Source organism: Rosa chinensis, chromosome 3 (genome assembly GCF_002994745.2).
Source record: "Rosa chinensis cultivar Old Blush chromosome 3, RchiOBHm-V2, whole genome shotgun sequence".
Lineage (NCBI taxonomy): Eukaryota > Viridiplantae > Streptophyta > Magnoliopsida > Rosales > Rosaceae > Rosa > Rosa chinensis.
The window spans coordinates 41,307,580-41,335,491 of NC_037090.1; the positions used below are offsets into that span (position 1 = coordinate 41,307,580).

Consider the following 27,912-nt stretch of genomic DNA (forward strand, 5'->3'; position numbering starts at 1 on the left):
TACTACTCCTTTTGTCTCACAGCTTCAATTACCCGCTCCAACTTTTCTTCAACATTTGCCCAGAAACCCTAATCCCAAAACTCTCCCTATTCGCTGTAGCAAATTGAGAATTCGTTTCAAAGCCGAAGGATATAAATGGGTAAGTCGCTCTCCGAATCGTTGTTTTATTTTCTTCCTTGGAGATGGCTATTTGGGTCATCTCTTCATTAATCTCTGGGGAAAAATTTGTGATATATTCTTCTTCTTTTCTTTTGGGCAGTAGATTGGGAAGTGAAAATTCAATTCATATTGGGCAGTAGATTGGGAAGCAAATTACGATATCGGCCTATGTCGGCCACTTTCATCCACTTCCACCTGTGGTCTCCATGGAACTGGTAATTCATTCTTTTCAATTTAATCTATTAGTCATGAATTTCTTGTACCATTTTATTAGAGTGACCATCTTATCGCAAAAGTGGGTTAGCCTTCTTACTGTAATTTGTCTGTATCTGCAATGTTTCAATTTTAATTGCATGCTTTTAAGTTATTTGTTATACTTGTCTCTAACTGTGTGTGATTCAAGTTCATTTATAGAGCTCGATGACATATCATTTACTTGCATGCTTTTGATTTCGTCTACCCCTTACAGCTTGATGACATAAAGAAAATGCAGTAGTATGAGGTCCTTTCTTAGTCAAATTGAGAGGTAAAACATATTTTTCTCCTCTCCTAATTGATATGATGTAATATAGCAATATTGTTGATTTTATGCTATAGATCTTGTGATTGAAGACTGAATTTTCTGAAACTATTGTAATGTAGGTGCTTATTCACATCAATTTTAACTTCATGAGTATTAGAAAGACATGATATGTTCCTTTAGGCTTACCATAGAAACTGTTCCTTTTACCAATTCAGTTTCTCAACCGTCAGCTCTATAACTGTTGTCTGATTTTGTCAATCAACAAACTTGCATTTGTTTCTTCTAGAGTTCCCTCTTTTACAGGAATTTGATGTTCACCACTTTGTACTAAAATGTTTCTACTTTGGTTTCTGTATCTTGCAGCTCCCTGCTATAATTTCTCTAGGCTTAACTTGAGTAATCCCTCCCCTTGTCTCTTACTCATGATCAAATAATGCATTTGTTTCAGGTAATGTTTCTTTCCAGACTTATTTTCAATTTTTCATTTACCTTGTCTTCTATTTAACAATAAACAATTATGTTCCTTCCTACTTTGCCTTCTCATATCTCCCAGGCAAACATTCCTGCTGCTTACCTAAATGCCAATATGGAGTAGAGTGAACAACAGGAGAAAACTCTGAATATGTCACCCCTGAAAAAGTTGCCAAGTGAGTGTTTGTTCTCTACAGTATTTGTATACTAGCAAACATAGTCATTTATGTGCCCTTTGTTACGTCAACAACAACACTTAATTGGTAGTGTATTGCTATATAACAGATAATATGTTTCTTTTTTCAGATTTTAAACTATATAATTATGGATGGGAAACTTGGTTTGCCCTGCAAAGATGGGAAGATCTGTAGCTGTAGGTAATCCAGAGCTCTTGTTTTTCTTAATAGGTCTATGCTTGTCTTATACTTGTTTTTGTGGATTGTGGATTCATGCTATGTTAGTTATATGTATATGGCCTATACGATGCATTTATGAAAGTTGCATTTTGGGAATTTATTAGTTATGTGACTTATCTTTGTTCAGTGGAAATAACTATTTGAATGCTTCGTGGCAACACATAGGAGCTTATAGGTGCCATGCTAAACTCATTATTACAATTTAGCCTTTTTACAAGATATATATGAAGAAACTTCTGCTTTTGCTTGCAGACATTTATAATCTAAGTGAGAAATCGTCTTAGGAGTTGAGACCATTCATTAAGGCCGTTTGAAAGTTGCAATGTTTTCACTGGGTATGTAACTATCTAAAGGCATGACTAATACTATTAGTTTTCTTGCTTGTTTGCTTTCTTATACTGAAGAGGTTAATCTTATTGCTTGCTGCTTCTATCTTGTCCAGAAGTGCAATCTCCAGAAAACCTATTACAACTCATTTTTAATTTTATAGACTCTAAAACAACTTAAATTTACACTTGTCAGTACTTCAAAATGTGACATATTATCATCAACACTTATTATTCTTTACTATTTTATTGATTTTTGCAGTTCAAGAGTCTAGATGAATTCATGGACATCCACAATGAATACGCTGTGGGTTGAACTTGTATAGTTAGATTATTGTTAGTAGTTATTTATTGAATCGTTAGTTTTTGCTTAATAACTTTGTGCTCATTGTATTGTATTTTAGTTATAATAGATGCATTGGTCACTAGTCTTGTACTAAATTATGTATATTTTAATTTTTTTTTTGTGTCATGTAAAAGATACAAGGACGTCTTTTCTACGTCCTAATAGACATTAGATGACCTTTTTATGAGATACGAGGACATTTTTCTTGTGTCCTTTTAGATATTAAATGACGTTTTTTTGAGTTATAATGACGTTTTTTTAGTGTCATTGTAGACATTAGAAGACGTTTGTAAATAGAAACAAGGACACTTTTTCAACGTCCTTGTAGACATTTAAGGATGTTTTTTGAACGTCTTAAAAGATGACTTACTATGACTCCTTGATAGATGACGTTTTTTTCGAGCGTCCTTGAAAGTTTTTAAGGACGTTTTTTGAATGTCCTTAAATCCATTTTTTGTAGTAGTGTCCCAATCCACCTTGAAACCATGAAGTTTTGAAGCTTGCTTTCGAGTTTCATTAGTTCATCATTCGAGTTCTTCATCACCATCTCCATTCACGGTGTAATTCAACCTTCTTTCTTGTAATCACTTTTGATTTCCCTTGTTTGATTTCGTTAGAAGTTGTTCTAGTTAACATTGATGTTTGAACAAAGTTTAATTTTGAAATTTTATGATTGAATGAAGATTTCGATTCTTATGTTGTGATTCCAACATTGCTTTTGTGTGATTGTTGGATTGAATTTGCTTAATTGATATCTCTTGTTTGTTTATTCTAATTGGTTCGAAACTTTTAGGGTTTATGTATGAGTGATGCTAGATTTAAGAACGTGATTCAACTTATTGTTTTGTGAACTTGAATCGAAAGTAGTAAAGGTTTTAGACAAAAATCGAATTCAATTGAAAAGGATTGCAATTAGGTGGACTTTTTCATACTAAGTTGCACACTTGAGTTGATAGCCTTTCTATGTGTTTCATGCGTTAAACATGTTATGATTGTCTAGCTTTCTAGAGCTTGAATGCATGTTTGATAGAATTAGTTTTTGTGCTTTCACTTAGATTAATTAGCATTGAAAAGTAAAAAATGGGAAATCATTTGCTTTCTAACGTTTCACATGATCAACTCCTTTCTCATGACTTGGAAGAACAATGTAGGGTTGAGTCGAATTCAATTATAAACTTGGTTTTGATCTTTGTTTCTTATGTTTCATTCTTGTATTTGTGTTTTTGTTTATACTTAGTTTTAATTCTTTCTTTTAAATTTCGAAAACCAAAAACCAAAAATTCCCCCTAAATTCGTAAATAATGTAGATTGTGTGAATGTTATACTTTGTTTTATTTTAATTGTTTAAATTGTCTTACATTGACAGGTGTACCCTCAATCCCCGGAATAGAACGATCCCTACTTGCTTATACTACTAATGATATTTATAGGGTTAAATTATATGCTTGCTTTATTCGTATCACCTTTTCCTCGCAAGTTAGTGAGCTCTAAGAAAGATCAAGAAGAGAAGGATGTCTTGGAAACTTTCCGTAAAGTCCAAGTGAACATCCCTTTTCTAGATGCCATCAAGCAAGTACCTCAGTATGCCAAATTCCTTAAGGAGCTATGCATCAGAAAGAAAAAGTTCAATGGGAATTAGATAGTGGCCCTTAGTGAAGAAGTCTCAGCTGTTCTTCAAAGAAAGCTTCCACCTAAACTTAAGGATCCCGGACGCTTCACGATTCCATGCACCATAGGTGCACAGAGGTTTGATCATGCTTTACTAGATTTAGGAGCTTCGATTAATTTAATGCCATATTCTGTGTTTTCAACTTTTAAACTAGGTGAGCTAAAGGAGACAAAGGTGATCATTGAGCTAGCTGATCGCTCAATCATCTATCTTAGGGGAGTAATTGAAGATGTACGTCTCCTAACTCCCAATATATTGAAAATGGCAGCCCTGCAAAGTTAGAAGAAAAAGCAGAATTTTGCACAGAAAAGCTGAGAAAAGGACCTTAACCCATTCAAACCTCAATTCTGAAGGGTTACGGTGCTCTAATGGAGATGATGTGCCAAATCAATTTTGAAGTTGACATCTCAAGCCTTAAGTTGATATAAGATTTGTCCTCATTAGACCCCCGAAAGTATTCCCTGTTTTGCCTTTTATATGACCCAACTGCGCAAGTTCCTGTTTTTCTGGACTGACCTTTCTGTACTTAAAGTGGAACTGGGAACGCATCAGAACTCCGAATCCAGTTCTGTAACAACATACATATTTAAAGGGCAGTGATCTGATTTCATACGAGAAAGGTGTTGAATGAAAGCTTCAGGGAAAGCAAGCCTCCACTCATCAGTACAAAAACCCCTATCCAACCTTTCTTTAACTCTTTTATCAGTCCAAGTGAAATTTGGCCCCTGAAAACCAACATCAATCAAACCAAAGCTATCAACCCAAGTTTTCATACCACCAAACTTACCAACCAAGGATCCTCCATTTTTGTACGCACTACTATAAAGTTCGTTGAAATCGCTAATAATCTACTAGGGCAATTGAATATTAGAAGAAAAAGTAGATATGCAATTCCAAAGATAATTTCTCACAGAATGAGTGGGACTAGCATATAAAGCAGTAAGGATCCATTCTTGTCTATTCACCACCACCTTAACAGTAACATACTGAGAATTACTATCAACAAAAGAAACATAAACTTTATTTTTATCATATAAGACCCAAATGCCACCAGAGAAAGCCCTTGCTTCCTTAACCTCGGCATCTGGGAAACCATGTCTTTTAAGAAACCTTTTAACACGAGCAAAGGGAACACGACGTTCACATATAATAAGAATATCCATCTTATGTAAATTAATAAGATCAGAAATTTCTAATCGAAATTTCTTACCTCCTGCACCACTCACATTCCAACATATTAATTTAAACATTGAGAAGGCAAATAAGTAAAAGGCAAACACCCACTTAAGCATCAGTCATACCTTCCCCAACTTGAGAAGGCAGACTATCATTATTAGTCAAAATGCTAATATCAGCAAATGTTTGTTCAACAAAGTTCTCAGAAACCTCTGACTTAGACAAATATTTTTCGGAATCCACCAAAGTCTCCTCTAGGGGACAATGCCCAAAGATTGCTAAGATTCCATTACCAAGGACATTAGCATCCACATTTTCAAAAGAGAGCTTTTTGAAAACATGGGGCTGCTGTTTGGTAACTAATGAAATCAACCCTTTTGCCTTCCTCTGGTACTGCATAGCAGCTTCGAAACTCTACTACTACTCCCAGTATTAGAGACATCTCTCATAGGAAGTCGAGAATAACTTTTAGCATGCAATGCAGAAGTACAATTCTCTTTCCACACAGATTTATGATTGCCATTCCCAAAAGAAGATTGTTTACTAGGAGAATTGGTGCTCTTCAAAGTGGTAGTACTCTTGGTCTTAGCAGCCAATGTAGAATTCTTCTTCTTCTCTTGGAAACTCTGCCATAATTTCACAATGGGAGGGGTTATTGTCAGTAGGAGTGTCATTCCTGGTCGGCTCAAGCTCCACGGAATCAATACCACCCTCCTCTTGCAGGATAGCAAACCTAGAGCCATTTGTAGCATTCTTCTTCGATCCACCATTTTCTCTAACTCTCTTTCTGTTTCTGTAAGTCATTAACATCCATCGTCCCATATCCTCTTTGATTATTCCATTCTGAGATTGGGGAGTCAAAGGTAACTTGTGGGAAGCATCCACCACCTGTTTGGCATCAATCATATTGTTTTCTGTGGCATCCAATAACAATACCAGTAGGAGCTTGGGGTTGAGCTGATTCACTAGGACTAGAATGAAGAGTGGGACATTAATCCTTAGAGTGACCAAAACAACCACATTCAAAACAGATTAGTGAGATTCCCTAATAAACCACAATATAAGCAACATATTCAACTTTAACAAATGGACGTAGAGATTTGTTTAGGTCCATTGCAATGCAACACGAGCAAATTTCCCTCTAGATTGGCCAAGAGTAACTTGAACAACCTTAACAACACCACCGAGAATTTTACCAATTTTGGCCACAGTATAATCCTTAAAGTATTTGACAGGTAACCCAAAAATTCGAAACCATAGGGCCATTTTGCCAATGAATTCAATCATGGGGTCAAAATCAGGCCTCCATTTTCTAACAATTAGGCTCTGTCCGGCCAAAATCCAAGGTCCACCACAGAGAGCAGTGTTCATATCTTCTTCCAAGTTAAATTTGACAATGAAAAAATCATTGGGGAGGTCAATGAGATGCTAACCCCCATTGACCTGACTAATTCCGAATACAATACATCCCCTTAAATGAGGAGAATAATTTTATGTGACTGATATCATAGTTATAGCTGACACACAAATATAGTGTGAATAGTAATAGTTTCACGCAAAAATTCCGTGAAATATTTTCGGCATATAATCTTAAATCTACTTCGTCTCTCAAATTTCTCTTTATTCTCTTCATCTTCCTCTCTCTCCCATTTTATCTCTCTAAAGAGGGCCAGCCTTACATAGTAGAAATACTATCATGGAATAAAAAATATATAAAAAAAAGAAAGAAACAATGGTGGTGGTTGAGAGATTTGGGTAGAAGAAAAAATAGACTTTTTTGGGAGATCGAAAGATTTGGGTTATCAGAATGAGCAGCGGTAGGCATCATTCATCTGGTAAGTGTTTCTGTCAAATTGGTTGATTGGGTTTTGGGTTGTGGGTAGTGTTGATTTGTTTGACTTTTGTTGAAGATAGTAATTTTGGGTTGTGGTTCAGTTTTGTTGGGTTTTGGAGATTTGGGTGATTGGAGATTATTTTGAGCCAGTTTTGATTCTCTTTCATGGTTTTGTTTATGGGTTTTCTTTGTTGTGGCTGACTTGGCTCAGTGTTTGTTCTTTTAGTTAAATGCAGATCTGGCCAAGAAGGAGATGGCCTTATTAATTAGTTGTGTTGAACGCAGATTAGCATCTTTCTGGGTCTCAGATCTACAGGTAACTTGTAACGTCCCGAACCTAAATTCACCCATTCACTAGTCATGGACGGTAAACGGCAACTACTTTCACTTTTTACTTTGTTTCGATACTTTTAGTGGCCCTAAAAGTCGACTTTTTGTTTAGGTCAAAATTTGAGAAAATGTTCTCATGAAATTCGTAGAGCATCTTAAACCGAGTGTGTGCATATGTGGTACATAAAAATCGGAGCTCGTATGAGAAAGTTATAAGCGAAATATTGAAGTTACTGTAGTGGTAAGTCACTATGCCAAAAAAGCTATCAGACAACACGCATCAAAAGACAGAAGACTGATTTTCTGTCATCTGATTTTTTTAGACGACATATAAATTAAATGTGTTGTCTGAATACGTATAGAAACCATACTTGTTTTTATTTTGAATATATAGCCAGATTCAGACGACACTTATATGTTGTCTGAAAAGATGAAAAAAAACCCTAGCAAAATTTTAGATTTCCCTCCAACAAGTTGAGTCTTTTGCCTCTCAAGAACCCAAACTCTATAGCTAACTAATCAATGGGGTGATATTCAGACAACACAGTTAAGAAATTGGGTTGTCTGAATAAGGTGAGTTTGACTTTTTTTGTTTTAGGTCTCTTTTGGCATAACATAAACCCTTCGTGAAAAACTCTTTCTCCTTCAGCAAAACCCCCTCTTCCTCTCCATCTCTCTCATTTCCTTCCCCAAAACCCCGCAACCTCCCCAATAAACCACCGCAATCACTCTCAATCAAAAACCAACATGCTCCAAACTAGCCTCTTCCTCTTCTAGCTCAACCCTCGTTCAGATCCAATCCCCAGAAGGCTGCTTTTCCCAAAGACAATGGTTTTTTTAATTGGCCGTTTAGGGTTCTTCTGATTTTGGGGTTTGTCTGGTTTCTTACATTTTTCTCATGATTTTTCTTACTGCAGATTGAAATTGATGAAATCTCTCTAGCAAAGGCGATGCTTCGAGCCGTCGCCGGAGGAGGTGCAACCTGGCGTAGACTCGTGGGGCGAAGGGAAGGCAAAGTGGTGAGGACTCTATGGGCGAGGACTACTTATACAGGCTGGGCAAAGAGACCGATAACAAGAACATCACCGTAGGATCCCGGGACAGCGTCGTCGATGATCTTTTTGTCGGCAAATCCCTCAATCGAGGCTCTTATATCATCTTTCATTATTGATAGAAGGTCACCAGATCCTTCTAGTACCTGCAAGGTGATTATTACATTGCGCCTCTCTTAATGGTATGATGGACTTCGATAACCTTCTCAACTTTGAGAATGACGACCCACTCCTCAACCCTCTGCTAATAAAAGGTGGGTCTTCTCTCTGGCCTCTTCGATTTAGTATTTAGGTTTTCTTGCTTTCTCACTTTACTTTCTTGATTCATTTAATTTTTTTTGTACGAATTTTGCTCTCTTAGAACTTAAAATTTCATTCTTTCTTTTTTGTTCTTGACCTTTTCAACTCTTGAGGTCGATTGAATGTGATTACTGTTCGAAATTGTCATCGCAGGCAAGTATGTCCGGCCTCAGCCTCGCAAAGACCTCCAATTCATATGGGATGCAAAACCCTCTTCCCAACCCCAATAGGTAAGTTTACCTTTCACTGTTTCATTATTCTAGGTTTTTCGTTTTCTTGGGAAACAATTAGATTCTAAGGTTTTTAACTTCATTTCTTGTGAACCCACAAAATTTTTGCTCTGTTTTATAGTTGGGTTATGCTGATTTTTCCATAAAGGAGTTTCCTTTGTGTCTTATCTTTGGTGGTCTTGATGTTTGGTTTAGTGTATTGAACAACTTGATTTTTATGCTCTAGCTATGCTCAAGTTAAATTCCAGAGAAAAAAAAAAAGTTCCCAATATCTGTTGGTATTCAATCTATTATTTGTATTGCTGTTGTGGATTCTGTATTGGTGTAAGGTTAATAGCTGGGAGGAAAGTTTTGGCAATGGGGATGAAGGGTTTGTGTTGGTTTTCTCTGTGTAATGCTAGTTATCCTTTGTGCTACTGTTGAATTTTGTGCTGCTGTTGCATAACAACTTTAAATTATGTTTTTAGTCATGGAATGGATAGATTCTTTATGTGTTAAACCAAAGAACATGTGTGTACTTGAAGCTAATTTGTTGAGTTTCAACGAATCTTCTTTTACTGGAAATAATGGGCACGACAATTCCTGGATATTAATTTGATTAAAATATGGACTTCCTGGATGTTATGAATGCTTTGTGAATGATGTATTTCTTATGTCAATACAGTTATTTTTGGTAATGACTTAATAATTTTTTTTGATTTTCTTGTGGGGCAAGTAAATGTTTAGGCACTTAGTCTTTGGCTTGATAGTTCTCTTTCTTGCTTTCTTGTATTGTCCAGCTTTTCATTTGGAATAATACATTACTGCACAAATGCCTATTGCAGGTGCACATCTCTTTGGCAAGAGACAAGCACATGTGGGTGACGTGGGTCACTGGTGATAGATCTGCTCCTTCAATTGTTGAATATGGAACATCATCGGGAAAATACGGCTCCGTAGCTCAAGGAGAAAGCACTTTGTATAGTTATATGATCTATAAGTCTGGACTGATACACCACGCAATTTGCAGCCTCGGTGGGATACCTTTGGTGAGTTGGTTCAGCCACTTGCAAGTGCAAGGCCATGGATGGTAACCCAGGGAAACCATGAGAAGGACAGTATACCATTCTTGAAGGATGGGTTTGAATCCTATAATTCTAGGCGGAAAATGCCGTATAAAGAGAGTGGATCTAGCTCGAATCTTTATTACTCCTTTGAACTTGCAGGTGCTCATATTATCATGCTTGGCTCGTATATTGATTATGATAAATATTTAGATCAATACAAGTGGTTAAAGGTTAGTTGCTTCTTCTTTCTTGTCAGAAGGAATCCTATTTATCTGCTACATTAATTTATAGACATTAATAAAATACTTCGATTCATATTCTTGCTTAGCATTCATAAATGATATCTTCTATATTATAGATGTTTAGGTTATGCCACATACTCAACTCATATAAATCCTGACCGCCCTGCTTTGCTTTTGGAGTGTAGTATCATTGCCTAGATCTGTTGATTGTGCTGGATAACATGTGCATATGGTGTACCCTTTCACATATAACCTATGTTGATCTTACCTTTCTAAAAACTCAAAGAAGTTGTATACTTGGTAGTATGTATCCACATATACTAAAGCAAGTAAACTCATTCCAATAAAGATAAGGAGTACGGTAGTAAAAAGCTTTGCAGCCTGAACTGCGGAAATAATCAAACACATATAAAAAAGGAAATATATGGAGATTAATCCATTTTGGGAGCTGGTCCAAGTGTAGCCCTTTAGCACATCAGCTTCAACCTTATTTCCTTGGTTATAAGTAAGAAGTTCTCAATGTTAATCAGAGAGCAAGCCTTGCATTTATCTAATTCAACTTGCATATGTGGAAGAGGCTGGTGATCTGTACAGGGGAGAAATGGAGGACTCAGAAATGTATAGAGTTTGATAATGGAAGAATTAGAGAAGAGAAATATAACTAATGCATACACCCTTGACTATCAGGTCCGCTTATTTTTCAGTTCAACTTTACTCTAATTTTAGTATCTTTGGTACTGTTAAGATCCTCAGGTTTCACACATTAGGAAACTGACCATGTTACATATGTAGACATGAACCTAATGATGTTAATACTGCTGTCTTTTCCAGTTTCATTGATTGACTTGCTTTTCTATCAAATTGCAGTGAAGTTGATCCCATATTAGCCTCCTTCTCTGGAGGAGCTGTTGGAGTGATCTTAACACTGACGGTGGCTGAGAAGTGAGTTTATTGTATTTTGGTACATTTGTACGGCTTTCACATTGACAAAATATGATATGGAAATTATGTTAGGAAGAAACATGAGATTATATACAGAAGGATAAATACGTGGCCCGATTGCAAAGTCCTGTGTAGGTATGGAGTGAGTGGATATTCTGCATTAAATTTTTTTCCAAAGGGAAACAAGGATGGTGAAGAGTGTGGAGGAGGCTGAGATTTAGAAGATTTTGTAAATGTCATCAATGAGAAATGTAGGACGAGCAGAGATGTGAAAGGGCAACTTACTTCCAAAGTTAGTAACAGTTTAACCAATGAACATGCCTCATCAGTTTCTTTATCAATCATAGGTGTATAATTGGTAGAAAAGTAAATTTAAATTTTGTTTCTTTATATGGAATTTGATGGTTTTTAGGTTTGATTCTATGGTTGTCTCTCTGCCTTTGCTTTGTTCTTTTGGCTACTTTTAGTTTTGATTTGAAATCTTCAGCCAAGACATTAACATTGATTTTGGTAATTGGTCAAGTTTTGATTACTTTGTCTGTTTTTATGTTGATAAGCAAAGCTTTTTCATCTTTGGGTTTTTCGGCGCCGGTAGCTGGGTAGCATTATCCCTGAAAATTGATTAATAGTCTTTTAAGAACCATTTGGATGACTGTTATAAATTATCATAGCTTTTACCATAAGTTTCTCTAAACGATTACCCTACTTCTTTTCTATGCTCTAGCTTTGTTGCCTATGTTTTTCTTTGCATCTTTCAGGTGACGCTAACTTTATAATTCTTTGGAGACTTTGAAGAAAAAAAAGAAGGAATTTTAGCAGAGTAGAGAGAACCCAATGATAGTACTGTTCCTCTTTCAAGTCTTGGTTGACAGTGTTCCACTAGTTGCCACAACTTGCTTTCTCTGCTGCTCTGTAAAGAAAATCCAAACTCCCAAGTCAAGGTAAAGCAAATCTTCAATCTTTTAGTTTCTTCCCATGGTTATCTTTACTGGGTTGTGACCTATTCTGTTTTTTGCTTCAAGCCACTAATGAGAAATAAGGCTGAAATAATGTCTCTTGATACTTCATTTTTGTTTTCTGTGATAATTCTATATGAGTTTGGCTATCAATCATTGCGGTGGTTACAGCATTAATAAGTCTTTCAATAGATTTTGATATGATATTTGGCTAATAATCTATTATGTTTATTTTAGCTATTCTTAGGATCGCTTTCCATTAACATAAAAGAATCCTTTTTATGGAAGTTAAGGTTGAATTCTGTTGTTGTATGTTCTTTAAGTATGCTGGCGTTTTGATTATTAAAAGTCGTGCTCTTGATTTTATATGTTAGACTGTTAGTATAGATTTAATGTGTAGATGCACTAATACAATCTAGCACAATTGTTCCTCAATTTTTTTTTTTATTATTTTTTCTTTAAGGTTGATATATGGCTCCTGTCGGAGTGCTGAAGAGACATTCTACACCTTAGTATGTTTGCCAAGATTCTACACCATTGGTAAAGAATAATAATTAACACATTTGTAAATGCCATAGTAGTTAATAGCCTTTGTTCGTTGCTTAAAAAATTGCAAAAGGTACGTTGCTGTTTCTGTATTGGTTTTTCTCCCCTTTTTCTAACATTGAGAATATCTTTACTCTTCAAAATTTTCCCATTTTTAGGAGTCGGTTGTTGTTTTAGCACAATTCAAAAGTTTAGATTTCTTTCTTCCATTACATACTTCTAATTCAATGACAACACTAACTTCCGCAGCAAAGCGCGGGCATAGTTTCTAGTTCAGTACGAGAGGTGGGTTGTTTCTTTTATCCAGAATTGCAATAATATTGGTGTATATATATTTTAGTCAACAATGTGAAAGTCTATAGGCTGTACTATGTGACATAAGGCTTGGAAATCTTCAATAGCATGAGATGTGATTGTTTTCTTTTGGGATTTACTGCTGCCAATATATGTTAGTTCATAATCGTTTACATAGAGTTGATTTTGTAGTTGCTGTTAAGTATGAGATTGTAGATCCAAGTACCACATCAATTATGGGATTTGTTTGTTACAGAAATCCGGAGGAGATCCCATGGGGTTAGTTTGGCACCGATATTGTTGAGGAGTCTACTGGAGTATTCACTAACAAGGACACCTAATTTGATTCACACTACATGTTTTTCATGCTGTGAAGTGTTAACTGTATCTTCTCTACTACTACTTCTTGCTTATCACTAAGAGATTTATGAGATTGTTATTTATATTACTAGCTTGCAATTGAGCTTCATGAATTGGATGTTTGATTTGTTTCAGACTTTGTTCAAGACTCTTGCAATATCATTCTCGACATTGACATTCTTCACCGGAATCACTCCTTTGTATGGTTCTAGCCTTGTATATGCAAGTCCTGCAAGCCTTCTATGGGGTTGGGTGGTAGTATCATTTTTCACCTGGTTTGTTGGACTTACCATGGTGGAGATCTGCTCTTCTTTCCCGGTTAATCCCTTCTCTTCTCACTTTTAATTCCTTGCATGTTTATATTTCAATATTTTGTTGTTGCATACCTTGCTAAATTTCTGTGTTTGTGTTGTCTGCAGATTGCAAGAATTATATAGAACAATGGCTGTCTTCTTTTCAAAACTCTGATGCCTCAATTAGCTGATATCTCTGGAGGATTATTCACTTGAAGAATCATAGCTATTATATAATTGGCTAAATTAAAGCTTTTGCTATACTTAGTCACTCTAGATTAGTATAGTTGCTCCAGATAGTAGTTTTTTTGTCTTATGAGTTTATTGAGCTGATGCTCATTAGGTTTATGTATGAAACAATTGTGGATGTATATGTTGACTGTAATGATAAATTGAATAATAACAAAATGAAATTCAAATATGTTGTTGGACATATCTAAGAACAACAGAAACAAGAAAAAATATGTTGTTACTTGTGCACTCAAACAACAGAAAATTGTCATCTGAAATAAAAAGCAACGACAAAATGAAATCCAAATATGTTGTTGGACGTATCTAAGAACAACAGATACAAGAAAAAATATGTTGTTACTTGTGCATTCAAACAACAGAAAATTGTCATCTGAAACAAAAGGCAATGACAAAATGAAATCCAAATATGTTGTTGGACGTATCTAAGAACAACAGATACAAGAAAAAATATGTTGTTACTTGTGCACTAAAACAACAGATAAATGTTATTGTAGGCCACTAAAGATGATAGATAAATGTAATCTGAACTGAATGCTAATGACAGTTAACTGTTATTAGAATTTGAATAAAAAAACACTAAACTATTATTATAAGTCCATTCAGACAACATATAGGATTTCATATCTTCTACTTTGGTGCATTCAAACCACAGAAATCTGTCTTTGGAATAAGCATTAGATCACAGAAATTACAAGGAACTGTTATTTGTTTTCAGATCACATCACATTTATCTGTCGTCTGAATTCACTAATACACAGCTAACTCATGTCTTGATTTCATCAGACAATAGAAGACCTAAAAACTTTCTCCTCTGCAACTTCGGCTCTCTCTCCACTCCTGATAGGTGCATTTTAATGCAATGTTTTAATAGTTATTTCCTCATATTTTACTTAGTTATTTCCTTAAATAAATCAATTTTAATAAAGTTTCTATTTGTAGGTACCTTGGAGCAAATGGAGAAGAAATGAGCTTAAAGGCACATGAGAAGTAAGGGAACGTTGGAAATGATAGAGGAAAGGCACGAGGGCTGCAGAAATGAGCTGAAAAGAAGAAATGAAGTTTTCCTGGTCCAGCCAAGAAATCCTGATCTGACCAGGAAATCCTGGTCTGACTAGGAAACTCAGTCAAAGCAAGAATTCTAGGACAACTAGGAAACATGATCGGAGAAATGAAGAAAAATGGTGAAAAATGCAAAGTCCTTGTTGGACTAGGAAACCTACTCTTTCCAGGAAAAGGAATCCTATTGACACAAGGAGTCCCAGTTGAACTAGGAAAGCAAAAGAAGATTCCAGAAGGTTCAAGAACATTTCATGTGAAAAGCCCTAATTGGACTAGGAGTCCTGATGACACTAGGATACCTGGGTGAACTTGGAGAGCCCATGAAGAAGCTCAAAACGTTCTCTACAAAGGTGAAATGGATTGGGAGTCATTTTTGACAAGGAAATATTGTTAAAAATCAAATTTGGAGTCTGTATTAGACATATACTGATTTTGGCCGAATTTCAAGAATATATTTGGATAATGACATCTCAATTAAATCCTAAATGCATCTAGACATGATCATGGCCAAAGAGAAACTTCTACAGATAATGAAAGAGAATTTCAAGGGATTGCAACAAGCAGAAAGGTTGAAAACAGGTCAAGATACATTCCTTGATGTCCACATTCATTCTTGGCCGAAATTGAAGAGATAAATCAGAAATTATTCATTTAAATTCGGCAAAAAATATAATCTCCCTTAAATCAAGGTGTTAATTTGGAGGCTTCTCATTGGTTGGATGACATAGCAAACCTAACGTGGAATTAATTCATTGGTTGGAGCTATATGGTGCAACCAGATAATTCCTAGAAATTAAAAGAAGGATCCAGAAGCCCCAGACATCTCCTATATATAGATGCACCCTGCAAGCCTCATACATAACTTCTCCCATAATTCTAAACACCAAAAATTCTCTCCATTCTCTAGTCTTCAGAAGCTCTGTGTCTTAACCAAGGAGGAGGAGAAGTCATGCAAATACCTCAAGATCCTAGCCGCCATCCACCCTTGGTCATCCCTAGAAGACTGCTTGCTTTCAGGGATCTTCAAGTTCTTCGTCTCAAGGCTTTGTCATTCATCTTTCATGGTGTATTTCATACGTTCTTTTGTTTTCCTTTGTTTGATTCGTAGAGTTATAAATTCTAGTTAACATGACGTTAAGGGCAAAGTTTAAAGCCCATTTATATGTTTTGAAATAAAATTGTGAGTTCTATATGTTGATTTCTATGTTGCTGATGTGAGATTGCTTGATTGATTTTGGATTACAGAAAACTTTTGCATGTTTGTGTTCTTTGGTGGCCAACTTAGGATATATGCATGTAATTGGTACTAGATTTAAGTAAACAATTCATCTAATAGTTTTGTGAACCTATTTCATAAGTAGTAAAGGCTTTGGACAAAAGTTGAAATCAATTAAGGAGGATTGCAAATAGATGAACTTTTTCATACTAGGTTGTGCACTTTGGTTGACATCCTTTCTTTGTTCTTCATGCATTGAATGTGTTCTTGATTAGCTAGCTTTCTAGACTATGATTGAATGTTCAATAGGTTTAATTTAGGTGCTTTCACTTAGATTAAATATTGAAGGAAAGTAAAAAATGGGAAATCGTTTGCTGATTAACGTTTCACATGGTCAACTTCTTTCTCATGATATAGATAATCAACTGTAGGATTTGTAATTGGATTTCTTGCATGTGGATATCGTTTTGATCTTTGTTCCTTGCGTTCCACCCTTGTATATGTATTTTACATTTTTATTTTTGTTTCTTTATGTTTTTTTATTACAAAATCCTAGATCCCCCCCCTCTTTACGTTAACTTGTATATATATATATATATATATATATATATATATATATCTTCATTCTTTGTTTTATTTTTGTAAATAATACTTCATATTTATATTAATTCTTTATTTGTTTATGCAATTATAAGTGTATTCTCAATCCCCGGCTTGAACGATCCTTACTTATTCTATACTGAGAACTACATTTTGCAGGGTTAAATTGCGTGCTACTTTTAGCATATCAACTCTGGCCACCAAACGATGCCCAACCGGCACCGTTTGACTCGTCTCACCTCTAGGCCACACCCACGGTGGTATTTCACTGCATCATGGCCGGAAAATGAAGACCCAAGCCCGAGAGCACCACGGTGCCGATTTAGGTCAACGCCCCGTTCTCCAAATTCCGGCCACCATAGCCTGCCAAACTTGGTCCATTAGAAGCACCTCAAGACGTAGATGATGCTCCCCAAAGATCGTGTAGAGAATTGAAGCGTAGAGGAAGAAACGAAGGTTTGAAAATCTGGCCACTATTTACGAATCGGGGTCTACGGTTTTCTTAATTGTTGAGGTAGTTCTAGTTGTTTGCTAGACTTGGTGTAGTTGAGAAAAATGCTACAGAGGTTGAGACGAAACTGCTGCCAAAATTTGGTGGCCATTGGAGGTGGTGGCTGGTGAAGCGTGTGGCCCATGTGCTGCCACTGTGGGTGGCGCGTTGAGACGAGTAAAGCATGTTTCTGGCTTTGATTTTTGGCTAGTTAAATCCTATAATTGTTGTAGAGGTTGAATATATAATTTTGGTGAATTTTGGAGAAGTTTGACATTGATTGTAAATTTTCGAAGTTTGGAGTTTCGGATGTCGATTTGTGGGAATCCGACCTTCAGATTTCCCTTATTTCCTCTATAGAATACTTTAATTGACGGATTGATATTAGTGGTGAAGTTTTGCTTGAATCTGAAAAGAAATGGAGATGTTGGTTTACGTGGGGTTTTCGGGTTTCGTTTTTAGAATCTTATTTATTTGTCGAATTGTTGTTTACAGAATATAATCAAAGATCCTTACACTTGGGTACCACGTTAGTCGTATACTGTGAGTGGACTTTTGTTTTAAACAATGATGCATGCGGTTATTTTTCCCGAATTATTGTTTTAAGTATTTACCATTATATTATAACTGGAGCATATATTGAGTTCGGAAATTGACTTCGGGTTATTTAGTGAATTTTCACTTTCAGAGTTTGTTTATGATTCATTTCGGTTACATTTGCGGAAGTGGATTTTGTATTACTATTTTGTGTGATTTTGAGTTCCGATGATTTATCTCCGATTTATGACTATTATTTCGACTTATGTTTTGTTGACGGATTTATGAGTATTCTTTTGGAGTGTGGGACACGTCGTGATTTATCTGTTTATCTTGAGATTTTCAGAGTACAGTTGGGAATCATACTTGTGTTTCCATTTGCGAGATTTTGGGGAAGCTTTACTTGTTTTTCGGTTTTCTATTGTTTTCTTCACCATTGGTCGATTTATTTAGTTCTCCTCCTCACGTGGGTGTAGTCGAGCATTATTAGTACTCCTCCCTACTTACTATGTGTTTGTGGGTGAGTAGAGCATAGAGCCTGGGAGGTTCCGACCGAGCTTGGGAGGCTTCCTTCATTGCATGGTGATATTTTCTTCCCCATATCCTTCTGCTAGTTTATTAGTGGGACTAGTCTGATCTTGTTTAACCAGCGGGGCTGATCTTATTCTCTTGAGTATCGGAGTTTCAATCTTTTACTTGGTTGTTGTGACTAGCGGGGCTAGGCGGTTTTTCTTGAGCTGAACATCAATCGGTTTGTGTTCCTTAATTGTTGCATGCATCAGGTTTTTAAAGAAATAAATGTGGAAAAGTATAAACTCCTTTTGTTTTACAATTACTTTCTTTTATTTTTGTCCACTCACGCTAACGTTTTTATCTACTTTTCCCCTGGGCCCTTCGGTTTCATTTGCCCAGTCTGCAGAGTAGCTGGTTTGGCATAGTAGGATTTAGGGCATAGCATCTACTACTGTTGTTTTCATATTGTAGGTTAATCGCTGAACCTACTAGTATTATGAAATCTTTTTCTCTTTTAGATTGCTCTAATAACCTGTGGGACAAATGTTGTAAAGATTGGGAGTTGCACTTGTGTATTTGGTTTATGTTGTATGGTTCGTTTTTCAGTTGTTAATTGTGGAGTTGTTGTGATTTGGGGAGCAGGGCGGCTCTAGAAGAATAAGGATGACTTATTAGAAGTGTGAATGTGTTTCTACAGGTTTTGGGTGGTCCATTTTAGGGGTGACTTTGCCGAATTTTTGGTAGAGTTATTCCTAAGGTGAGCCCCACAGGGCCACCTCAGATTTCAGGGTGAAATTCGGGGCGGATCCTGTCATAAATGCCTCTTTGTGGCTGCTGAATGTGTCAATTCGGTTCCTTGAATTGATTTGCTAATCTTACTAGAGTTGTCTTGTAGGAATTCATTAGATAAAAACAAAGACTCAATCTCTACATAACGCAAGTTGGATCTCAAAAATATTCCTTCAAAATCTGTCAAATCACCATGAAGAACAAAAAGAACAACTATGACTACAATTGAAAATAAATAGAGGAATTGAAAAATAAATATCTAAATTTGTAAAAGTAAAAATGGATTGGAATTGGTCTACTCATTTCATTTATAACCCCTTTATATAGGGATAGGATTACAACGGAAATATCAATTACATTGATGATACTAAATGCTGATTGAGTTGTGATTTGTGATTGCTTGATTCCCTCTTCGTCTGTTTCTTTGACGAAGGCACATAATGTGCTTTTCCTTTAACACTCCCCCTTGTGCCAAATCAAAGACGAAATGGTGCATGAGTTGTTGCCTCACTAAAAACCTTGCCAAGTAACAATAAAATCCTGTGGGACAAAAATACACCTTGGTCGAAGGAAAAGAGCACAAAGCACCTTCTACATTTGAGAATGACATGTGTGTGTTAGACTCTCCCTGACGTCTACACCTCCCCCTGATCTTTACATTAATCAAGTGAGCTTGGAAAGTCTTCGCATTCCTATGCTTTTCACATGTTTCTCAAATGTGGCCTTAGGCAGTGATTTGGTGAACAAATCTGCCACATTCTCCTCAGACCTTACTTGATTCACTTGAATCTTGAGAAGGGTCTGTTGTTGTTGATTGTAGAACAACTTTGGCGATATGTGTTTTGTGTTATCACCCTTAATACAACCTAACTTCATCTGTTCGATGCAAGCTGCATTGTGTTCATAAATGCAAGTAGGCTCTTCAGTGGTAGAACTCAAACCACTAATCCTCGAATATGTGCAATGATAGTTCTTAACCATACACACTCACAAACCGCCTCATGTACAACAATGATCTCTGAGTGGTTCGAGGAGGTAGCCACAAGGGTTTGCTTGGTTGATCTCCAAGGTATCGCCGTGTTCCTATTGGTAAATACATAACCAGTTTGGGAACGACCTTTATGTGGGTCAGAGAGATACCCAGTATCAGCAAAACCAACCAAAACGTCATTTGGTGTTTCGGTGTAGGGAGTGGCGCTTTTGCCATCAACATTTCCTTTAGGGATTGCAGTTCCATCTACGGTCCCTCTTGCCTCTCTGTAGGGAAAGAACAGTCCCAAGTCAATGGTTCCTTTTAGGTATCGAAAATGTTCTTGATACCATTCCAGTGACGCTGTGTTGGCGCTGAGCTAAATCTAGCTAACAAGTTCACTGAGAATGCAATGTCTGGTCGAGTAAATTGGGCTAAGTACAATAATGCGCCTATTGCACTTAGATAGGGAATTTCAGCTCCCAACACTTGTTCGTCATCTTCCTTTGGACGAAATGGATCTTTCCTTGCATCCAAACTTCGACCGATCATGGGAGTGCTAGCAGGATGTGCTTTGTCCATGTTATATCGCCTGACTTTTGGACATATGCAGACTGGTGGATTAATATTCCACAAACTCGGTGTTCTAGTTCAAGGCCTAGATAGAATCGAGTTTTCCCAAGATCCTTCATCTCAAATTCGGATTTCAAGTAGCTCGCAGTTTCTCTTATTTCATCAAGAGTACCAGTTATGTTCATATCATTGACATATACTACTACAATTGAAAATCCGGAACTTGTTTTCTTTATGAATACGCAGGGGCATAATTCATCGTTCTTATATCCCTTCCCAATCAAGTAGTCACTTAGACAGGTATACCACATCCGCCTGGATTGTTTTAATCCGTAAAGTGAGCGTTTCAACCTAGTTGCAAACGCACTCCGTGGTTTAGAGTCACTTGGCTTGGGTAATGTAAGGCCATCAGGCACTTTCTTATATATCTCTGAATCTAGATCCCCATGGAGATATGCAGTAACCACATCTATGAGCTGCATTTCCAGTCCTTTGGAAACTACTAAGCTAACTAAGTAGCGGAACGTTATAACGTCCATTTTTTGGAGAGAATGTCTCCTCGTAGTCAATTCTAGGGCGTTGTGAGAAACCTTGCGCCACAAGGCGAGCCTTGTACCTTAGGACTTCATTCTTCTCATTACGCTTTCTGACAAAGGTCCATTTTTGTCCTACAGGCTTTACACTTGGTGGGGTTAGCACTACCGGACCAAATACCTGTCTCTTTGTCAGAGAATCTAATTCTACATGGATTGATTCCTTCCATTTAGGCCAATCTGCTCTTTGTTGACATTTTTCAACAGAGCGTGGTTCAATATCATCGTGATCTATGATTCCTTGAGTAACAGTATATATATCATCAATGTGTATGGAAGATCTTTCTATCAACTCATATGCACTCTCATAATCCTTTGAGATTTCTTTGTTCTCTAGAATCATTTCAAACATCGGAGCGTCCTCCAGTATTGATTCATGGACATAACTATAATCAGAGACAATCTCATGAGAGGGATTCTATACATTGATGATTGGTTTGTGCCATACTCGCCCTCTTCTTCCTTGGGTGAGTGTCAATCGAACCAAGTGGCCTCCCCCTCTTCCTTGGGGAGCCACGGCCTCAACCACACCTCCACTAAGTGCGGTTGCAGTGCCTCTATCTGCGGCATCGTGCCCCTTGTTGGGGACTTCTAACCTTGCAGGCACATTTGCAGCTGGTATATATGATCTCGTCACTTTTAAGATATCAGTACACGCATCAGGCATCGAATCTGCTACGTTCTGAAGATCGATTATTCTTTTCACTTCACTTTCACTTTGTGAAGTGCGGGGATCAAAATGAGACAGAGTGGGAACAAACCACGACAATTCCTGTCGTTCCCTTGGAAAATCTTTTTTCCTATCTCCCCCTAACGACGGGAAGACTGTCTCATCAAAGTGACAGTCCGCTAATTTAGCGGAAAAGAGATCGCCTGTTAAGGTTTCCAAATAGCGTATAATTGTTGGGGATTCATATCCAACATAAATACTTAATCGTCTCTGAGAACCCATTTTGGTGCGCAGTGGGGGAGCAATAGGCACATATACTGCTCAACCAAATATGCGTAAGTGTGAAATGTCAGGCTCATATCCAGTTACCAACTGGTACGCAGATAATGGTTGGCTAGCTGTGGGTCTGAAACGAATAAGTAAAGCTGCGTGCAATATTGCATAACCCCATGCAGATATAGGCAGATTGGTGCGCATAACCAATGCCCTAGCGACCATCTGTAGCCTTTTGATGGTGGCTTCTGCGAGACCATTTTGTGTATGCACATAGGGTACAGGATGCTCTACATCGATCCAAATAGATATGCAATAATCATCAAATGCTTTTGATGTAAACTCTCCAGCATTATCAAGCCTTATAGACTTGATAGGGTGGTCAGGGTGGTGAGCCCTTAAACGTATAATCTGTGCCAGGAGTATTGCAGCATTTCTTGTGGACAATAAAACGACATGTGACCAGATTGTCGAAGCATCCACCAGAACCATAAAGTACTTGAATGGTCCGCATTCTGGATGGATAGGTCCACAGACATCTCTTTGTATCCTTTGTAAGAATGGAATGTTTTGTTTTATATCTTTAGCATAGGAAGGTCTCCATCCTATTTTTGCTAAAGAGCAGGCTTTGCAAAGCGAGTGATGTGCCTTTGAAATAGTCAATGAGGTATAATGGGAGGGAGGTAGTGCTTCTGGTACTTCAGAAAGCAATGACTGCATTTGAGCAATCCTAGAACCGACACCTTGCAGTGTGACGGATTTTTCTCCCATTTTTCACTCGAAAGAAGGGATGTCCGTGTGAGTTCTTGAAAAATACGGATCATCATGTCACGACCTCGGTGCCATAGGCGGTCATGCAAAAGCCTGTATGAGTCAATGTCCCACATTTCATTGTTGGTGACATTATAGGATTCAATGATCCGAATCGTAGTGAGGTACAGTCCACTAAATTGACTGATAAGTTTCTCTAAGATGTGTTTCCTTCCACAGTCATTAGATGTAATATCAAGGTATTCAGTTCCATTCTCACGGTGTGTTTTTACATGATAACCGTTGGCACAAATTGCTTTGAAACATTAACAAGGTTCGATTAGCTCTTGGTGCATACAGAGCATTTTTGACTTTAAATATATCTCAGATTCTTTAGAGTAATTTTATTTGCGTAGAATGATATTCTTTTCATTCTAATAATTTTTCTCTTTTCTAGATGTATTGCTTTACATCTTTGTAGTGCTATTTCGAACCATGTAAATATGTGTATAGAAATAAATTTGAATAAATTCAGTGCTTCAGAATAAAATTCAAAATTTATTAATAAGCCAACGATAATCAAATCAAGGTCTTGTTCAGAAATCTTATTCATCAATCCATGATTGAAAATAAACTTTAAGACCAAACAATAGTCTAATTAAAAATGAGGCATTATGCCTTCACAACTGTCTTTGGAAAATAAAATGAATAAAGCAGATCAGTCAAGATTGAGAGCATCCATTGACTTAGCAAGTTCCTCTTTGCCATTCTGCAACTGTAAGGTTGACGTCTAGGTCATGACCTCCTTCTTCCTTATAGTGAGCCACTTGTTCTTTAGACTCTCTATACCTCTTGTAATTGGCTGCTACTCTGTTGTTTGCTTGGCAGTTCTTGTACCAATGCCCAATGAATCCACACCTATAGCATGGTTCATTGTCAACTCTTTCCTTTGGCATCTTGTTTCCATGATCCCCATGTCCCTTTCCACGTGGTGCATTGTTGCCACGTGGGTAGGGATCAGCACGTCTAAACCCCCTTGCATTGGAGTTGTTTCCACCTTTCATTTTTCCATAATTAGCCTTGGGAATTTTCTTTGTCCCAGTGGGCCTGGCATTGTTATTCAAGAGAATCTTATTTTGTCTCTCAGCCACTTGCAGTAGGCTTATCAACTTATTGAAGGTTGTGATTCTTTTGTTGTCATAATCTAACTGATACTGGTTCGCTAGTATAAAAGCTGAATTAGGAAAGGTGGTAAGAGTCTTGTAGATCATATCATCTTATGTGATTTCCCTTCCACAAAAATTGAGACGTGCTTTTAAGCGCAACATGTCCTTGTTGAAGTCATTGACCTTTTTATAGTCAAGCAAGCGGATTCCGTTCCACTGAATAGCTAGTTCTGGGAGTAAAGTGTCATGAATGTTCCCAAAACGTCCTTTAAGGGCATCCCACAATTCTTTGGGTGTCTTCAACTGAAGGTACTCCCAGCGCAGGCTAGGATCAATATGTCGCCTCAGAAACATTAAGGCATCTGCTTTCACCTTATTAGATAGTTCATCATCTTTGGGGTCAGTAATGGTGGCAGTGTAGTCTTTTGCCACAAAGGCAGTTTCCATATCGGAAACCCAACGATGGTACTCAAGTCCTTCTGAGTCCAAAATGTCAAACTCAGGTCGAGTTGGATCAGCCATCTACATAAAACAAGAGGGAAGATATAAATTACGCAGTCATAAAGACATCCACGTGAATTATTTTCCAAAAAATATGAATTAGATTTCAAGACCAAGGTTCGTAATGGTCACATTTTTTCGATGCTATGTGACAATACTTTATCACAGTAATTGTGTATTTATAATGCGCATGAACTTTCATTATCATGGCAAATCGCAATTCTTTTTGTATAGCATTCTAAACAAGTAATAATCATAGCACGTAATAAATAATAAAATCATAGCATATATTAAAATAAATTACATGGCATGCTCAAATTTCACAAATATACCAAAATATATGTTACATATAAAGGGAAATGATGGAAAAGGTGATATTAGAGTGTGAAATGATAAAAAGATCACTTAGTTTCCCACTTGATAAAATGGTCCATAATAATTTGTTAATAATATTAATTTAATCCTTATGAATAATGTGGGAATGTTAAAAAAGGTCAGTTTTTATTTTTTTTATTCCCTTTCTGCCCTTAAAGGCAGCTCTCTCTCTCTCTCTTCATCTCCTCCACAGAGATACAAACCTCCAGAAGCGGTTCCTTACCGGAGGACCTCGCCCGCCTCGGAGCTTACTACGATCTCTTCATTTTCATCACTGCCGGAGAAGCAGATATCTGCTTCTACAGTAGCGCCTCTGATTTGTTATCCATAATCAGAAGCAGGAGACCGCGAAATGAGCCAAGACGCCAAGAGAAGCGTTCCCGAGACTGTGCGGACGAAGCCGAATTTTGACGAGCGAAAACCCTCGCCGGCTGTCACCACACTGGATTTGATTCGGAAATAGGTTCAGAGACTCTTTTCTTCTTCAATTCTTTCTGCGATTGATTTGTTTGGTTTTTAGATATCAAAATTGAATTTTCTCTTTGCTGCTGTGCTAATAGGGTTTGGCTTAATCTGGAGATGGCTGTCAATGTTATAGAGCCGTGGTTTATTGGTTTTGGCGGTTAACTCATTCCTTGGCAAATTTGTGTCTTCGCTTACGTTGGCGGAGGCTCTTAATTACAATCAGGTACAGGTAATGGTTCCTTCTCTTCTTGATTTTCAGCAAACGATACTTGGTTTTTCTTGCCTTGTTTTGGTCTCTAATATGGCAATCCCTGTGATTATGGTTCCTACATGTTTCTATCTATTTTTTTAGTTTCCATGCTGAATGTTTATGTATGGTTCCATTGACTGTATGCATGCTTTCTTGATAGAACTAAATTTGAGCAAGTAATCCTATTAGTTCTTTGCTGGCAAATGTTATTAATTCTCCAACTTGTTTTACATTGTGAAGTGCTTGTACATCAAGAACTATTTGGGGGTTAGAATAAGGTATTTAGTAGTTCTCTGTATGTGTGAAAGGATCAATGTATTAAATTTGAATCATTAATTGTATCCATGATACCTTAGTCATGACATTCCATGCCTCATTTGTTCTAGTGCAGCCGTGGGTTTGAATTTCCTAATTTGTGCATTGTTTCTTGCATCCTTTATCATGTTATTGCTGAACTTGTTAGGCATTACTAATGGATAAGAGTAACTACACGTGAAACGTTTACAAAGTGAGAAACTTAGCTGTTTTACTGGTTTGGCTTGCAGGTATTTGTGAGAGATTTTGTTCCTACTAGTTTGGCCTGCCTTCCAGATGGCTTAGATGGGACGCCAGTTGTATCTATGAATTATGACTCGAATTGGTATTAGCTTACATTTCTTGACATTCATCGACATTCAAATGTGATCTATCTGGATAGCAGTTTAATATTTGAACTGTTCTGTAGGTTAGCAGGTGTCCCCCAGATGTTGCGTTACTAAAAAGAAATATGCACGAGTGAGTGGTATATATCTTATGATCTCTCATGCCTCCTTGTAGTTCTGTTTGAAGTTGAGTCAAGATCTGCACATGTATAGGAAGAAGTTTGAGTTACAAAGTTTTGAGTCAATGCCTCCTTTTAGTTTACTCTTTTACCTTTCTTTTCACTCATTTATTAAATGTTTTGACTTGCCGCCTTTGTTCTTGTTTTAGAAAAAAGTTGAATGCTAACTTAGTCTTTATCATTTACTTCAATGTGAGGATGAAGTTACAGTCAAACTTTAGTCTTGGTTTTGATTCATATTCGTTGTACAATTTTACAGAATTATTTGAATACTTTTATGAGGAAAACCACTCTTTTTTAGAATTTTGCATCAAAGATTGATGCCTTTCAGGTTTTGATCTGGGTTTATGTTTGTTAATGCTGCCTTACATTCCATTAGTTCCTACCAGTTATCCAAGTATACCCATATGTGTTTCTTCCTGTGAGAGTGAATCTTCTGGACCATAAATGCAATGAAGCCATATATCTTTCCTTTTAAATTTTCTGGAAATTTATAAAGCTGTAGAGCTTCATCTAGTATGTAGCCCAAATAATAACTTTGTATTAAAACTCACGTATGCAGTGCTGGATACACAGCCTTCTGTAGTTGGAACCTGGAAACTAATACTAGGGTGACTATAAGGGAATTGAGGGCTAACTGTGTGAATAGTATGATTTGCTACTAGTAGAAAATGATGTTCAGTTAGGTTTGGGTTACACTGAAATGCTCGTCATTCTTTTGCAGATGGTATATGTCAGAAATTGCTGGAGCTGAAACCAAGAATGCCTCGTGGAATTTTTTGTATAAATTTTATGATGCACAAGTTGTTCTTTATCATTCAGGAGTACAACAAGATGTTGAAGCCAAGCCATGTGTCCCAATAGTTTATTAATAGATAAAATGTTGTTTTTCTTTATTGACTATAAAGCTCAATTTTGCATCTGGGTTTCTGTTTACTTTTCTCTACTTATCGTGCTTGCTTTTCATGGCAGATGTATTCTCCAGAGAGCAATGCTTGCTCGCACAGCTAGTCTTTCTTATTTAATTATTTTATGATAGTTATGCGACTGTCAAAATACATGACTTTGACCTTGGATCATGCTCATTTGATCAGTTTGTAATAGAAATACCAGCTGATGTATTTGTTTTTGTAATCGCAACTTGGCTAGTGACATGATTAGTGACTTTATCGATGACTTGAGGTTAACAATAACTTGGCCAGTAACATAACTAGTGACATGGCCAGAAACTTGGCCAAGAATTGACAGCGACATGACTAGGAATTAACAATGACATGTTAATCACATGTCACTAACCAAGTAACTGTCAGTAGCCAAGTCACAAGTTAATAGCCAAGTCACTGTTAATCACATGTCACTAACCAAATAACTGACCATGTCACTAACCAAGTAACTGTCAGTAGCTAAGTCACAAGTTAATAGCCACTGTTAATCACATGTCACTGACCAAGTAACTGACCATGTCATTGACCATGTAACTGACCATGTCACTGACCATGTAACTGACCAAGTAACTGACCATGTCACTGACCAAGTAAC

At 36.9% G+C, this 27,912-nt stretch overlaps 2 long non-coding RNA genes across 2 annotated transcripts; both read left to right on the forward strand.

Moving 5' to 3' along the window:
- Positions 1-1,045: 1,045 nt before the first annotated feature.
- On the forward strand, positions 1,046-1,329 carry LOC112191925. Its single transcript, XR_002933237.2, has 2 exons — positions 1,046-1,130; positions 1,236-1,329. It is a non-coding gene; the product is annotated as an uncharacterized LOC112191925 (long non-coding RNA).
- A 23,674-nt stretch (positions 1,330-25,003) lies between these two features.
- LOC112193577 lies at positions 25,004-27,505 on the forward strand. Its single transcript, XR_002933940.2, has 5 exons — positions 25,004-25,301; positions 25,399-25,532; positions 26,099-26,193; positions 26,278-26,334; positions 27,098-27,505. It is a non-coding gene; the product is annotated as an uncharacterized LOC112193577 (long non-coding RNA).
- The last annotated feature ends 407 nt before the right edge of the window (positions 27,506-27,912 follow it).